The 14,398-nt window shown below is 34.7% G+C and overlaps 3 non-coding genes across 3 annotated transcripts; all 3 read right to left on the reverse strand.

Moving 5' to 3' along the window:
* Window positions 1-1,010: 1,010 nt before the first annotated feature.
* On the reverse strand, window positions 1,011-1,082 carry TRNAQ-CUG (transfer RNA glutamine (anticodon CUG)). Its single transcript has one exon. It is a non-coding gene; the product is annotated as a tRNA-Gln (tRNA).
* A 2,263-nt stretch (window positions 1,083-3,345) lies between these two features.
* On the reverse strand, window positions 3,346-3,417 carry TRNAQ-CUG (transfer RNA glutamine (anticodon CUG)). Its single transcript has one exon. It is a non-coding gene; the product is annotated as a tRNA-Gln (tRNA).
* Window positions 3,418-5,685: 2,268 nt separating this feature from the next.
* Window positions 5,686-5,757, reverse strand: TRNAQ-CUG (transfer RNA glutamine (anticodon CUG)). The gene has a single exon. It is a non-coding gene; the product is annotated as a tRNA-Gln (tRNA).
* Between the last annotated feature and the right edge of the window lie 8,641 nt (window positions 5,758-14,398).

Here is a 14,398-nt window from a genome sequence, read left to right on the forward strand (position 1 = left end):
TGGACGGCTTCTGTAATAGTGTGAAGTTTCCATTGTTACCGAAGATAATTCCTCAGTTTGCCGCTTATATGTTATTGCAAAAAGATACCCCATGTGGTAAGGAATATCCAACAAAGTTTAATGTTATATAACTGCTTTGGGCAACATCCTTTCCAAGCAGTTTTAAATATGCAAATGTTTACCAAAATATGAAATTAATAAAATGCTGTTCATCTTAGTTTGCGTAATATTAAAAACTACCATATTTCAAAATTGCTGCAGCAATTTGTGCTTTTTTTTTTGCATGAGTGGTTCTATGATGTAATGGTTAGCACTTGGGCCTTTGAATCCAGCTATCTGAGTTCAAATCGCTGAGGGGCCATTTTACAAATATATCAGGGTTTTTTTCAAACTCATTTCAGAAGGATTACTCAAGACACTACATTTTTAAATCTTCTGTTTACTGATAATGTAAATGGGGCATAATTTAATTAACAAGCCTCCATAAACCATGAGTAGAGGAATCAAAAGTGGGGTATTACTGCGATGAAGAAATACAGTTTTGATCTTAACCTTGAAACTGAAAAAGGAAACAAACTTCACACTGATTTTCAATGGTAATTCCACAACCAAAAAATACTCTCATTTGATTAGACGTATCAGAGGTATTAATCTTGTTTTCTCTTTCAAAATAATTAACATATGAAATGCACTGTAGAAGTTAAGAATATGGTCAGAAAGAAATGAGCAAAAAGAAACTATCTCATTTCCTGGACATGGAGAAGATAGAGGAAAATCTACTTGGGTTAAAATGTGGATAGACAACATCTGTTTCTGATTTTCACCTCTACAGATTCAATATTTAATCATTTGTATTTTATATTTTCATGGAGCTACAAAGAAAGATATGGCTACATACACATCAATAGCTATATACAAGTTTATATGTATAAGTATATAAAGTGAAGATTATATTTTCTGAGACTAAAATTCTTAAAAGTCAATGGCATATTAAATTCTAAAAGGTTGGAAGGTCCCACCGAGATTTGAATTCAGATCACTGGATTCAGAGTCCAGAGTGCTGACCATTACACCATGGAACCCTCCATGAGTTGAGATTTTTTGCCATTGTGAAAGAAGAGAATGCCTCAGTTGGTAGCTTTATTGTTGCTGCAAAAACTATATCCCAATTGGATATTAATAGTAAAAAGAGTTATAATGCTATTTGTATTTTTTTAATGGCATCCTTCCATAAGTATTTTAAATATGTAAAAGTTTACCATATTATGAAAGTTATAAAATGTTGTTCGTTTTTGATTGTACAACAATAAAACCTTTTAAATTTACAAATTGCTGCAGCAGTATCTCTGTCTCTGGTAGAGGTGGTTCCATGGTATAATGGTTAGCTCTTTGAAATTTGAATTCAATTATCTGACTTCATCTTCAGTGGCCGTTTTGTTGCTCATGAACTACTACTCATCTGTCAGCTTTGCTCATTGATTGCACACAGCAAATGCCAGTAGGCTGAAATAGTCATTACATTATTGTTTTCTAAATGTCTTTCAGCTGTTTGCAAGTTGTAGAAACTCAAAATGTGCAATACATGTGACACAAAGGTCTTGTCAAAATACCTAGACATTTTTAAATCATATCCTGTTTTTCTCAAACACATTTCAGAGAGCTAATTCACAACACTACCTTTTTAACCTTCCTGTTATTGATCAGGACAAGATAGCACATTTTAAAGTAGACGCAGTCCTCAAAACAAAACTAGAGGAATCAAAATTGCAGCATTATTGAGATACAAGATTTGTCATTCTGAACATTAGTGTTGGAATTGTGTAGTAGAAAGGTCCTCAGACAGATTTCCAAGAGTAAATCTGCAATCATAAAGTATAATCTTTTGATTAGATGTATTATAGGTAGATACTGATCTGATTTTCTTTTCACCACTATACACAACTCATGCGCACTGTATAAATCAGCTATATTGTTACAAAAACAATGAGCAAAAAATAACTACCTCAATTTCTGAATATATAGAAAAAAGAGGAAAAGATACTCATGATTCAAATGTGGGTAGGCATCAACTCTTTGTTATTTTCACCTCTACTAGCTATGTTTAGTTATGATTTATATGTTTATATTTTAATATAGTCATGCACACTCGCGCTGCTACATATGCATAAATACTTATCTATAGGGTAATAAGTCACAGTAAGTTCTTAAATATTACATTTTTCAAACCAAAAATTCCAACAAGTAAAGGCAAACAATAATCTTACAGCTCAGGAAGGTCAAACTGAAATTTGAACAGGGATCACTGCATTAAGTGTTCAAGGTGCCTACCATTACATTATGGACGGCTTCTGTACTAGTGTGAAGTTTCCATTGTTACCGAAGATAATTCCTCAGTTTGCCGCTTATATGTTATTGCAAAAAGATACCCCATGTGGTAAGGAATATCCAACAAAGTTTAATGTTATATAACTGCTTTGGGCAACATCCTTTCCAAGCAGTTTTAAATATGCAAATGTTTACCAAAATATGAAATTAATAAAATGCTGTTCATCTTCGTTTGCGTAATATTAAAAACTACCATATTTCAAAATTGCTGCAGCAATTTGTGCTTTTTTTTTTAGCATGTGTGGTTCTATGATGGTTAGCACTTGGGCCTTTGAATCCAGCTATCTGAGTTCAAATCGCTGTGGGGCCATTTTACAAATATATAAGGGATTTTTTCAAACTCATTTCAGAAGGATTACTCAAGACACTACATTTTTAAATCTTCCGTTTACTGATAATGTAAATGGGGCACAATTTAATTAACAAGCCTCCATAAACCATGAGTAGAGGAATCAAAGGTGGGGTATTACTGCGATTGAAGAAATACAGTTTTGATGTTAACCTTGAAACTGAAAAAGGAAACAAACTTCACACTGATTTTCAATGGTAATTCCACAATCAAAAAATACTCTCATTTGATTAGACGTATCATAGGTATTAATCTTGTTTTCTCTTTCAAAATAATTAACATATGAAATGCACTGTAGAAGTTAAGAATATGGTCAGAAAGAAATGAGCAAAAAGAAACTATCTCATTTCCTGGACATGGAGAAGATAGAGGAAAATCTACTTGTGTTAAAATGTGGATAGACAACATCTGTTTCTGATTTTCACCTCTACAGATTCAATATTTAATCATTTGTATTTTATATTTTCATGGAGCTACAAAGAAAGATATGGCTACATACACATCAATAGCTATATACAAGTTTATATGTATAAGTATAGAAAGTGAAGATTATATTTTCTGAGACTAAAATTCTTAAAAGTCAATGGCATATTAAATTCTAAAAGGTTGGAAGGTCCAACCGAGATTTGAACTCGGATCACTGGATTCAGAGTCCAGAGTGCTGACCATTACAGCATGGAACCCTCCATGAGTTTAGATTTTTTGCCATTGTGAAAGAAAAGAATGCCTCCGTGGGTAGCTTTATTGTTGCTGCAAAAACTATATCCCAATTGGATATTAATAGTAAAAAGAGTTATAATGCTATTTGTATTTTTTTAATGGCATCCTTCCATAAGTATTTTAAATATGTAAAAGTTTACCATGTTATGAAAGTTATAAAATGTCGTTCGTTTTTGATTGTACAACAATAAAACCTTTTAAATTTACAAATTGCTGCAGCAGTATCTCTGTCTCTGGTAGAGGTGGTTCCATGGTATAATGGTTAGCTCTTTTAAATTTGAATTCAATTATCTGACTTCATCTTTAGTGGGCCGTTTTGTTGCTCATGAACTACTACTCATCTGTCAGCTTTGCTCATTGATTGCACACAGCAAATACCAGTAGGCTGAAATAGTCATTACATTATTGTTTTCTAAATGTCTTTCAGCTGTTTGAAAGTTGTAGAAACTCAAAATGTGCAATACATGTGACACAAAGGTCTTGTCAAAATACCTAGACATTTTTAAATCATATCCTGTTTTTCTCAAACACATTTCAGAGAGCTAATTCACAACACTACCTATTTAACCTTCCTGTTATTGATCAGGACAAGATAGCACATTTTAAAGTAGACGCAGTCCTCAAAACAAAACTAGAGGAATCAAAATTGCAGCATTATTGAGATACAAGATTTGTCGTTCTGAACATTAGTGTTGGACTTGTGTAGTAGAAAGGTCCTCAGACAGATTTTCAAGAGTCAATCTGCAATCATAAAGTATAATCTTTTGATTAGATGTATTATAGGTAGATACTGATCTGATTTTCTTTTCACCACTATACACAACTCATGCGCACTGTATAAATCAGCTATATTGTTACAAAAACAATGAGCAAAAAACAACTACCTCAATTTCTGAATATATAGAAAAAAGAGGAAAAGATACTCATGATTCAAATGTGGGTAGGCATCAACTCTTTGTTATTTTCACCTCTACTAGCTATGTTTAGTTATGATTTATATGTTTATATTTTAATATAGTCATACACACTCGCACTGCTACATATGCATAAATACTTATCTATAGGGTAATAAGTCACAGTAAGTTCTTAAATATTACATTTTTCAAACCAAAAATTCCAACAAGTAAAGGCAAACAATAATCTTACAGCTCAGGAAGGTCAAACTGAAATTTGAACAGGGATCACTGCATTAAGTGTTCAAGGTGCCTACCATTACATTATGGACGGCTTCTGTAATAGTGTGAAGTTTCCATTGTTACCGAAGATAATTCCTCAGTTTGCCGCTTATATGTTATTGCAAAAAGATACCCCATGTGGTAAGGAATATCCAACAAAGTTTAATGTTATATAACTGCTTTGGGCAACATCCTTTCCAAGCAGTTTTAAATATGCAAATGTTTACCAAAATATGAAATTAATAAAATGCTGTTCATCTTAGTTTGCGTAATATTAAAAACTACCATATTTCAAAATTGCTGCAGCAATTTGTGCTTTTTTTTTTGCATGAGTGGTTCTATGATGTAATGGTTAGCACTTGGGCCTTTGAATCCAGCTATCTGAGTTCAAATCGCTGTGGGGCCATTTTACAAATATATAAGGGATTTTTTCAAACTCATTTCAGAAGGATTACTCAAGACACTACATTTTTTAATCTTCTGTTTACTGATAATGTAAATGGGGCATAATTTAAATAACAAGCTTCCATAAACCATGAGTAGAGGAATCAAAAGTGGGGTATTACTGCGATTGAAGAAATACAGTTTTGATGTTAACCTTGAAACTGAAAAAGGAAACAAACTTCACACTGATTTTCAATGGTAATTCCACAATCAAAAAATACTCTCATTTGATTAGACGTATCATAGGTATTAATCTTGTTTTCTCTTTCAAAATAATTAACATATGAAATGCACTGTAGAAGTTAAGAATATGGTCAGAAAGAAATGAGCAAAAAGAAACTATCTCATTTCCTGGACATGGAGAAGATAGAGGAAAATCTACTTGTGTTAAAATGTGGATAGACAACATCTGTTTCTGATTTTCACCTCTACAGATTCAATATTTAATCATTTGTATTTTATATTTTCATGGAGCTACAAAGAAAGATATGGCTACATACACATCAATAGCTATATACAAGTTTATATGTATAAGTATATAAAGTGAAGATTATATTTTCTGAGACTAAAATTCTTAAAAGTCAATGGCATATTAAATTCTAAAAGGTTGGAAGGTCCCACCGAGATTTGAACTCGGATCACTGGATTCAGAGTCTAGAGTGCTGACCATTACACCATGGAACCCTCCATGAGTTGAGATTTTTTGCCATTGTGAAAGAAGAGAATGCCTCAGTTGGTAGCTTTATTGTTGCTGCAAAAACTATATCCCAATTGGATATTAATAGTAAAAAGAGTTATAATGCTATTTGTATTTTTTGAATGGCATCCTTCCATAAGTATTTTAAATATGTAAAAGTTTACCATATTATGAAAGTAATAAAATGTTGTTCGTTTTTGATTGTACAACAATAAAACCTTTTAAATTTACAAATTGCTGCAGCAGTATCTCTGTCTCTGGTAGAGGTGGTTCCATGGTATAATGGTTAGCTCTTTGAAATTTGAATTCAATTATCTGACTTCATCTTTAGTGGGCCGTTTTGTTGCTCATGAACTACTACTCATCTGTCAGCTTTGCTCATTGATTGCACACAGCAAATGCCAGTAGGCTGAAATAGTCATTACATTATTGTTTTCTAAATGTCTTTCAGCTGTTTGCAAGTTGTAGAAACTCAAAATGTGCAATACATGTGACACAAAGGTCTTGTCAAAATACCTAGACATTTTTAAATCATATCCTGTTTTTCTCAAACACATTTCAGAGAGCTAATTCACAACACTACCTTTTTAACCTTCCGTTATTGATCAGGACAAGATAGCACATTTTAAAGTAGACGCAGTCCTCAAAACAAAACTAGAGGAATCAAAATTGCAGCATTATTGAGATACAAGATTTGTCATTCTGAACATTAGTGTTGGAATTGTGTAGTAGAAAGGTCCTCAGACAGATTTCCAAGAGTCAATCTGCAATCATAAAGTATAATCTTTTGATTAGATGTATTATAGGTAGATACTGATCTGATTTTCTTTTCACCACTATACACAACTCATGCTCACTGTATAAATCAGCTATATTGTTACAAAAACAATGAGCAAAAAACAACTATCTCAATTTCTGAATATATAGAAAAAAGAGGAAATGATACTCATGATTCAAATGTGGATAGGCATCAACTCTTTGTTATTTTCACCTCTACGAGCTATGTTTAGTTATGATTTATATGTTTATATTTTAATATAGTCATACACACTCGCACTGCTACATATGCATAAATACTTATCTATAGGGTAATAAGTCACAGTAAGTTCTTAAATATTACATTTTTCAAACCAAAAATTCCAACAAGTAAAGGCAAACAATAAACTTACAGCTCAGGAAGGTCAAACTGAAATTTGAACAGGGATCACTGCATTAAGTGATCAAGGTGCCTACCATTACATTATGGACGGCTTCTGTACTAGTGTGAAGTTTCCATTGTTACCGAAGATAATTCCTCAGTTTGCCGCTTATATGTTATTGCAAAAAGATACCCCATGTGGTAAGGAATATCCAACAAAGTTTAATGTTATATAACTGCTTTGGGCAACATCCTTTCCAAGCAGTTTTAAATATGCAAATGTTTACCAAAATATGAAATTAATAAAATGCTGTTCATCTTAGTTTGCGTAATATTAAAAACTACCATATTTCAAAATTGCTGCAGCAATTTGTGCTTTTTTTTTTGCATGAGTGGTTCTATGATGTAATGGTTAGCACTTGGGCCTTTGAATCCAGCTATCTGAGTTCAAATCGCTGTGGGGCCATTTTACAAATATATCAGGTTTTTTTTCAAACTCATTTCAGAAGGATTACTCAAGACACTACATTTTTAAATCTTCTGTTTACTGATAATGTAAATGGGGCATAATTTAATTAACAAGCCTCCATAAACCATGAGTAGAGGAATCAAAAGTGGGGTATTACTGCAATTGAAGAAATACAGTTTTGATGTTAATCTTGAAACTGAAAAAGGAAACAAACTTCACACTGATTTTCAATGGTAATTCCACAATCAAAAAATACTCTCATTTGATTAGACGTATCATAGGCATTAATCTTGTTTTCTCTTTAAAAATAATTAGCATATGAAATGCACTGTAGAAGTAAAGAATATGGTAAGAAAGAAATGAGCAAAATGTAACTATCTCATTTCCTGGACATAGAGAAGATAGAGGAAAATCTACTTGTGTTAAAATGTGGATAGACAACATCTGTTTCTGATTTTCACCTCTACAGATTCAATATTTAATCATTTGTATTTTATATTTTCATGGAGCTACAAAGAAAGATATGGCTACATAGACATCGATAGCTATATACAAGTTTATATGTATAAGTATATAAAGTGAAGATTATATTTTCTGAGACTAAAATTCTTAAAAGTCAATGGCATATTAAATTCTAAAAGGTTTGAAGGTCCCACCGACATTTGAACTCGGATCACTGGATTCAGAGTCCAGAGTGCTGACAATTACACCATGGAACCCTCCATGAGTTGAGATTTTTTGCCATTGTGAAAGAAGAGAAGGCCTCAGTTGGTAGCTTTATTGTTGCTGCAAAAACTATATCCCAATTGGATATTAATAGTAAAAAGAGTTATAATGCTATTTGTATTTTTTGAATGGCATCCTTCCATAAGTATTTTAAATATGTAAAAGTTTACCATATTATGAAAGTTATAAAATGTTGTTCGTTTTTGATTGTACAACAATAAAACCTTTTAAATTTACAAATTGCTGCAGCAGTATCTCTGTCTCTAGTAGAGGTGGTTCCATGGTATAATGGTTAGCTCTTTGAAATTTGAATTCAATTATCTGACTTCATCTTTAGTGGGCCGTTTTGTTGCTCATGAACTACTACTCATCTGTCAGCTTTGCTCATTGATTGCACACAGCAAATGCCAGTAGGCTGAAATAGTCATTACATTATTGTTTTCTAAATGTCTTTCAGCTGTTTGCAAGTTGTAGAAACTCAAAATGTGCAATACATGTGACACAAAGGTCTTGTCAAAATACCTAGACATTTTTAAATCATATCCTGTTTTTCTCAAACACATTTCAGAGAGCTAATTCACAACACTACCTTTTTAACCTTCCTGTTATTGATCAGGACAAGATAGCACATTTTAAAGTAGACGCAGTCCTCAAAACAAAACTAGAGTGTGAGAAAACAGGGCTGATTGCAGAGGCCCCATAACTTTTTGCCCCCATTTTCCACTTTTTGCTGGTGATTTCCTGACTTTAAAGGTACCCTGGGTACTGCTAACCAGTCCCAGGGCCTGTGCTCTGTGTAAAATGGATATGCAAATTAGGCTAATTATAATTGGCTAAGTTAACCTACCTATAAGTCCCTAGTATATGGTAGGGCATGTAGGTTTAGGGACCACAGCATAGGTAGTGCACACCTAGGTGCATTGCTGAGGTGCCCAGTGTCATTTTAAAAGCAAGCCTGCCTTGCTGGCTGCTTTTAAATTAAAGTTATATGCAAATTCGACTTTGGAATTAAAGGTACTTCCAAAGTCTTAAACTACCTTATTTTTACATATAAGTCACCCCTAAGGTGTGCCCTATGTGCCCCTAGGGCTGGGTGCCATGTAACTATAAGCAGGGACTTTATAAAAATAGATTTATAAGCCCTGGTGAGGTAAAAACAGCCAAATTCGTTTTTCCCTCATTGAAGTAAATGGCCTTCATAGGCTAGAATGGGCAGACTTTATTTAAAATTTTAAAGTCTCCTTAAATGTTACATACCAAGAATTTGGTATCAAATTGATTGTTGTAATAAATCCCACAACTTCCAGTTGTTGGATTTAATATAACTTGTCCAGGTAAAAAGTTTAGACTTTACCTAAAAAGTTGCCAATTTCAGCTCTGCATTGTTTTTGCTGCTGTGCTCTGATTGGCCAGCCTGCAGCAGCTTCTGCCAGGCTGCCTTGATGAGGTGTGAAGTGGCCAGACTTCACACAAAGGAATGTGCTTGGGGGAGAGAATCTCCCCTCAGCAGATGGTGAGGCAGGAAGGGGGAGGGCTGCCAAACTAGTCTTCAAAGGCAGAGAAGGACATTTGCAGCACCCAGCAACACCCCCACATCCTGCAACCCCAGACAGCTAGGTGCCCCCTTGATTAGATTAGGAGAGGGCAGGAGAGGGGTGTGTTTATGATTTTTAGCCACACCAGTGGGTGGGCTCAGCCAGATGTAACCTCCAAAAATCAGATTCATCCATGTTGGATTTTTAGAGACTGTTGCCTTCTGGGATGGATTTTTGCCACACTTCCCAGGAAGTGGTCATCACAGGGGGACGACGCTGTCCCTGATTGGAGAACCAGGGCCCCCCTGCTTTTCACCCAGGAGCAAGGATAAAACTGGCAGACCTGCACCCACACCTCAGATCCCCTCCAGAATTCAACAAGAAAGGAACTTAAGGAGAAGAAGGACTGCCCTGCTGGACCCCTGGCCTGCACCTGGACCCTGCACTCAGAAGGACTGCACCAGCTGCACACTTGGGCTTCACCACAAGAAGGACTTTGCCTGGCTTCAACTGGTTCAAGGAGGGACTCCCTGTTTGCTACAGGTGAAAAATTGCTAAACCAGAGTCCCTTGCACCAACTCCTGAAGAAAGCGACCAGCTGACCACTGTCCAGTGGCCAAAAAGGAGTTTGCGCCAGGTGCATTCTGGGAGTTGAAGTCCGCACCCCCAAGGACCATCACAGAACTTCTGGACCCTTGGGGTGAGCTGTGGACCCCAAAAGAACCTTAAAAGAACATCTGGGTGAAGCCCCAGAAGTTTGGAAAAGATTGGAGAATTTTTGAAAAAAAGCTTCATAAAGTGACCGACCCGACGCGGAAATTCTAGCCGGCTTGCCTCAACCGCGACCCGGCCTGACTTCGTGGTTCGTCCCGGTAAAGAAAAACATCCAAAAAAGAGACTAAGTCCAAACGTAAAAAGTTGACCGGGACCTTCCAGCCATCGTATCCGAGAAGGGCTCCACGGACGTCGGATCAAGATCCAGGTTTACCCCGGTCGAAGGATTTTCATCTCGAAAAAACGACTAAGTCCGAAGGTAAAAATCACCACCGAGGAAACCGACTTCGCATATCCGGACAAGGGCTCCAGGAGGTCGGATCCAACTGGCAGGTTCGTCCCGGGGAAGAAAAACATCAAAAAAGAGACTAAGTCAGAAGGTAACTTTTTAACCGAGGCCTCCCGCGACTTGTAGCCGAGCAGGGCTCCATCGCGGTCGGCCTGAAAGTTTGACTTTGCCCCGGTCCTGGTGCAACCAGATGACCCGATTGGCGCTTTTTGTTTCTAAGCGCTAGAAAATAATAATACTTTAAAAATTCATATCTCCGGTTCCCCTGAACCGATTTTAATCGTTTTTGTGTCATTTTAAAGATAAAAATATAAGCTATTTTTATAAATTGGTTTTGGATTTTTAAACTGTTTCCTGTGTTTTATTTAATTACTGTTTTGTGATATTTGAATGCTTTACACTTTGTCTCCTAAGTTAAGCCTTGACGCTCGATGCCAAGCTACCAAGGGTAGAGCTGGGATTAATTTACTGAGACCTAACTGTACCTATGTGGAGGTTAGTGGCTTGTTGCTAGGTGTAGGTACCTACCTGCCCTACCAATAACCCATTCAAAATTGCAGCATTTTTGAGATACAAGATTTGTCATTCTGAACATTAGTGTTGGAATTGTGTAGTAGAAAGGTCCTCAGACAGATTTCCAAGAGTCAATCTGCAATCATAAAGTATAATCTTTTGATTAGATGTATTATAGGTAGATACTGATCTGATTTTCTTTTCACCACTATACACAACTCATGCTCACTGTATAAATCAGCTATATTGTTACAAAAACAATGAGCAAAAAACAACTGTCTCAATTTCTGAATATATAGAAAAAAGAGGAAATGATACTCATGATTCAAATGTGGATAGGCATCAACTCTTTGTTATTTTCACCTCTACTAGCTATGTTTAGTTATGATTTCTATGTTTATATTTTAATATAGTCATACACACTCGCACTGCTACATATGCATAAATACTTATCTATAGGGTAATAAGTCACAGTAAGTTCTTAAATATTACATTTTTCAAACCAAAAATTCCAACAAGTAAAGGCAAACAATAATCTTACAGTTCAGGAAGGTCAAACTGAAATTTGAACAGGGATCACTGGATTAAGTGTTCAACGTGCCTACCATTACATTATGGACGGCTTCTGTACTAATGTGAAGTTTCCATTGTTACCGAAGATAATTCCTCAGTTTGCCGCTTGTATGTTATTGCAAAAAGATACCCCATGTGGTAAGGAATATCCAACAAAGTTTAATGTTATATAACTGCTTTGGGCAACATCCTTTCCAAGCAGTTTTCAATATGCAAATGTTTACCAAAATATGAAATTAATAAAATGCTGTTCATCTTAGTTTGCGTAATATTAAAAACTACCATATTTCAAAATTGCTGCAGCAATTTGTGCTTCTTTTTTTAGCATGAGTGGTTCTATGATGTAATGATTAGCACTTGGGCCTTTGAATCCAGCTATCTGAGTTCAAATCGCTGTGGGGCCATTTTACAAATATATCAGTGTTTTTTCAAACTCATTTCAGAAGGATTACTCAAGACACTACATTTTTAAATCTTCTGTTTACTGATAATGTAAATGGGGCATAATTTAATTAACAAGCCTCCATAAACCATGAGTAGAGGAATCAAAAGTGGGGTATTACTGCGATTGAAGAAATAGAGTTTTGATGTTAACCTTGAAACTGAAAAAGGAAACAAACTTCACACTGATTTTCAATGGTAATTCCACAATCAAAAAATACTCTCATTTGATTAGACGTATCATAGGTATTAATCTTGTTTTCTCTTTCAAAATAATTAACATATGAAATGCAACGTAGAAGTTAAGAATATGGTCAGAAAGAAATGAGCAAAAAGAAACTATCTCATTTCCTGGACATAGAGAAGATGGAGGAAAATCTACTTGTGTTAAAATGTGGATAGACAACATCTGTTTCTGATTTTCACCTCTACAGATTCAATATTTAATCATTTGTATTTTATATTTTCATGGAGCTACAAAGAAAGATATGGCTACATACACATCGATAGCTATATACAAGTTTATATGTATAAGTATATAAAGTGAAGATTATATTTTCTGAGACTAAAATTCTTAAAAGTCAATGGCATATTAAATTCTAAAAGGTTGGAAGGTCCAACCGAGATTTGAACTCGGATGACTGGCTTCTAAGTCCAGAGTGCTGACCATTACAGCATGGAACCCTCCATGAGTTTAGATTTTTTGCCATTGTGAAAGAAAAGAATGCCTCAGTGGGTAGCTTTATTGTTGCTGCAAAAACTATATCCCAATTGGATATTAATAGTAAAAAGAGTTATAATGCTATTTGTATTTTTTTAATGGCATCCTTCCATAAGTATTTTAAATATGTAAAAGTTTACCATATTATGAAAGTTATAAAATGTCGTTCGTTTTTGATTGTACAACAATAAAACCTTTTAAATTTACAAATTGCTGCAGCAGTATCTCTGTCTCTGGTAGAGGTGGTTCCATGGTATAATGGTTAGCTCTTTTAAATTTGAATTCAATTATCTGACTTCATCTTTAGTGGGCCGTTTTGTTGCTCATGAACTACTACTCATCTGTCAGCTTTGCTCATTGATTGCACACAGCAAATACCAGTAGGCTGAAATAGTCATTACATTATTGTTTTCTAAATGTCTTTCAGCTGTTTGCAAGTTGTAGAAACTCAAAATGTGCAATACATGTGACACAAAGGTCTTGTCAAAATACCTAGACATTTTTAAATCATATCCTGTTTTTCTCAAACACATTTCAGAGAGCTAATTCACAACACTAACTGTTTAACCTTCCTGTTATTGATCAGGACAAGATAGCACATTTTAAAGTAGACGCAGTCCTCAAAACAAAACTAGAGGAATCAAAATTGCAGCATTATTGAGATACAAGATTTGTCATTCTGAACATTAGTGTTGGAATTGTGTAGTAGAAAGGTCCTCAGACAGATTTCCAAGAGTCAATCTGCAATCATAAAGTATAATCTTTTGATTAGATGTATTATAGGTAGATACTGATCTGATTTTCTTTTCACCACTATACACAACTCATGCGCACTGTATAAATCAGCTATATTGTTACAAAAACAATGAGCATAAAACAACTATCTCAATTTCTGAATATATAGAAAAAAGAGTACAAGATTCTCATGATTCAAATGTAAATAGGCATCAACTCTTTGTTATTTTCACCTCTACTAGCTATGTTTAGTTATGATTTATATGTTTATATTTTAATATAGTCATACACACTCGCACTGCTACATATGCATAAATACTTATCTATAGGGTAATAAGTCACAGTAAGTTCTTAAATATTACATTTTTCAAACCAAAAATTCCAACAAGTAAAGGCAAACAATAATCTTACAGCTCAGGAAGGTCAAACTGAAATTTGAACAGGGATCACTGGATTAAGTGTTCAAGGTGCCTACCATTACATTATGGACGGCTTCTGTACTAGTGTGAAGTTTCCATTGTTACCGAAGATAATTCCTCAGTTTGCCGCTTATATGTTATTGCAAAAAGATACCCCATGTGGTAAGGAATATCCAACAAAGTTTAATGTTATATAACTGCTTTGGCCAACATCCTTTCCAAGCAGTTTTAAATATGCAAATGTTTACCAAAATATGAAATTAATAAAATGCTGTTCATCTTAGTTTGCGTAATA

This window comes from Pleurodeles waltl, chromosome 2_1 (genome assembly GCF_031143425.1).
Source record: "Pleurodeles waltl isolate 20211129_DDA chromosome 2_1, aPleWal1.hap1.20221129, whole genome shotgun sequence".
NCBI lineage: Eukaryota > Metazoa > Chordata > Amphibia > Caudata > Salamandridae > Pleurodeles > Pleurodeles waltl.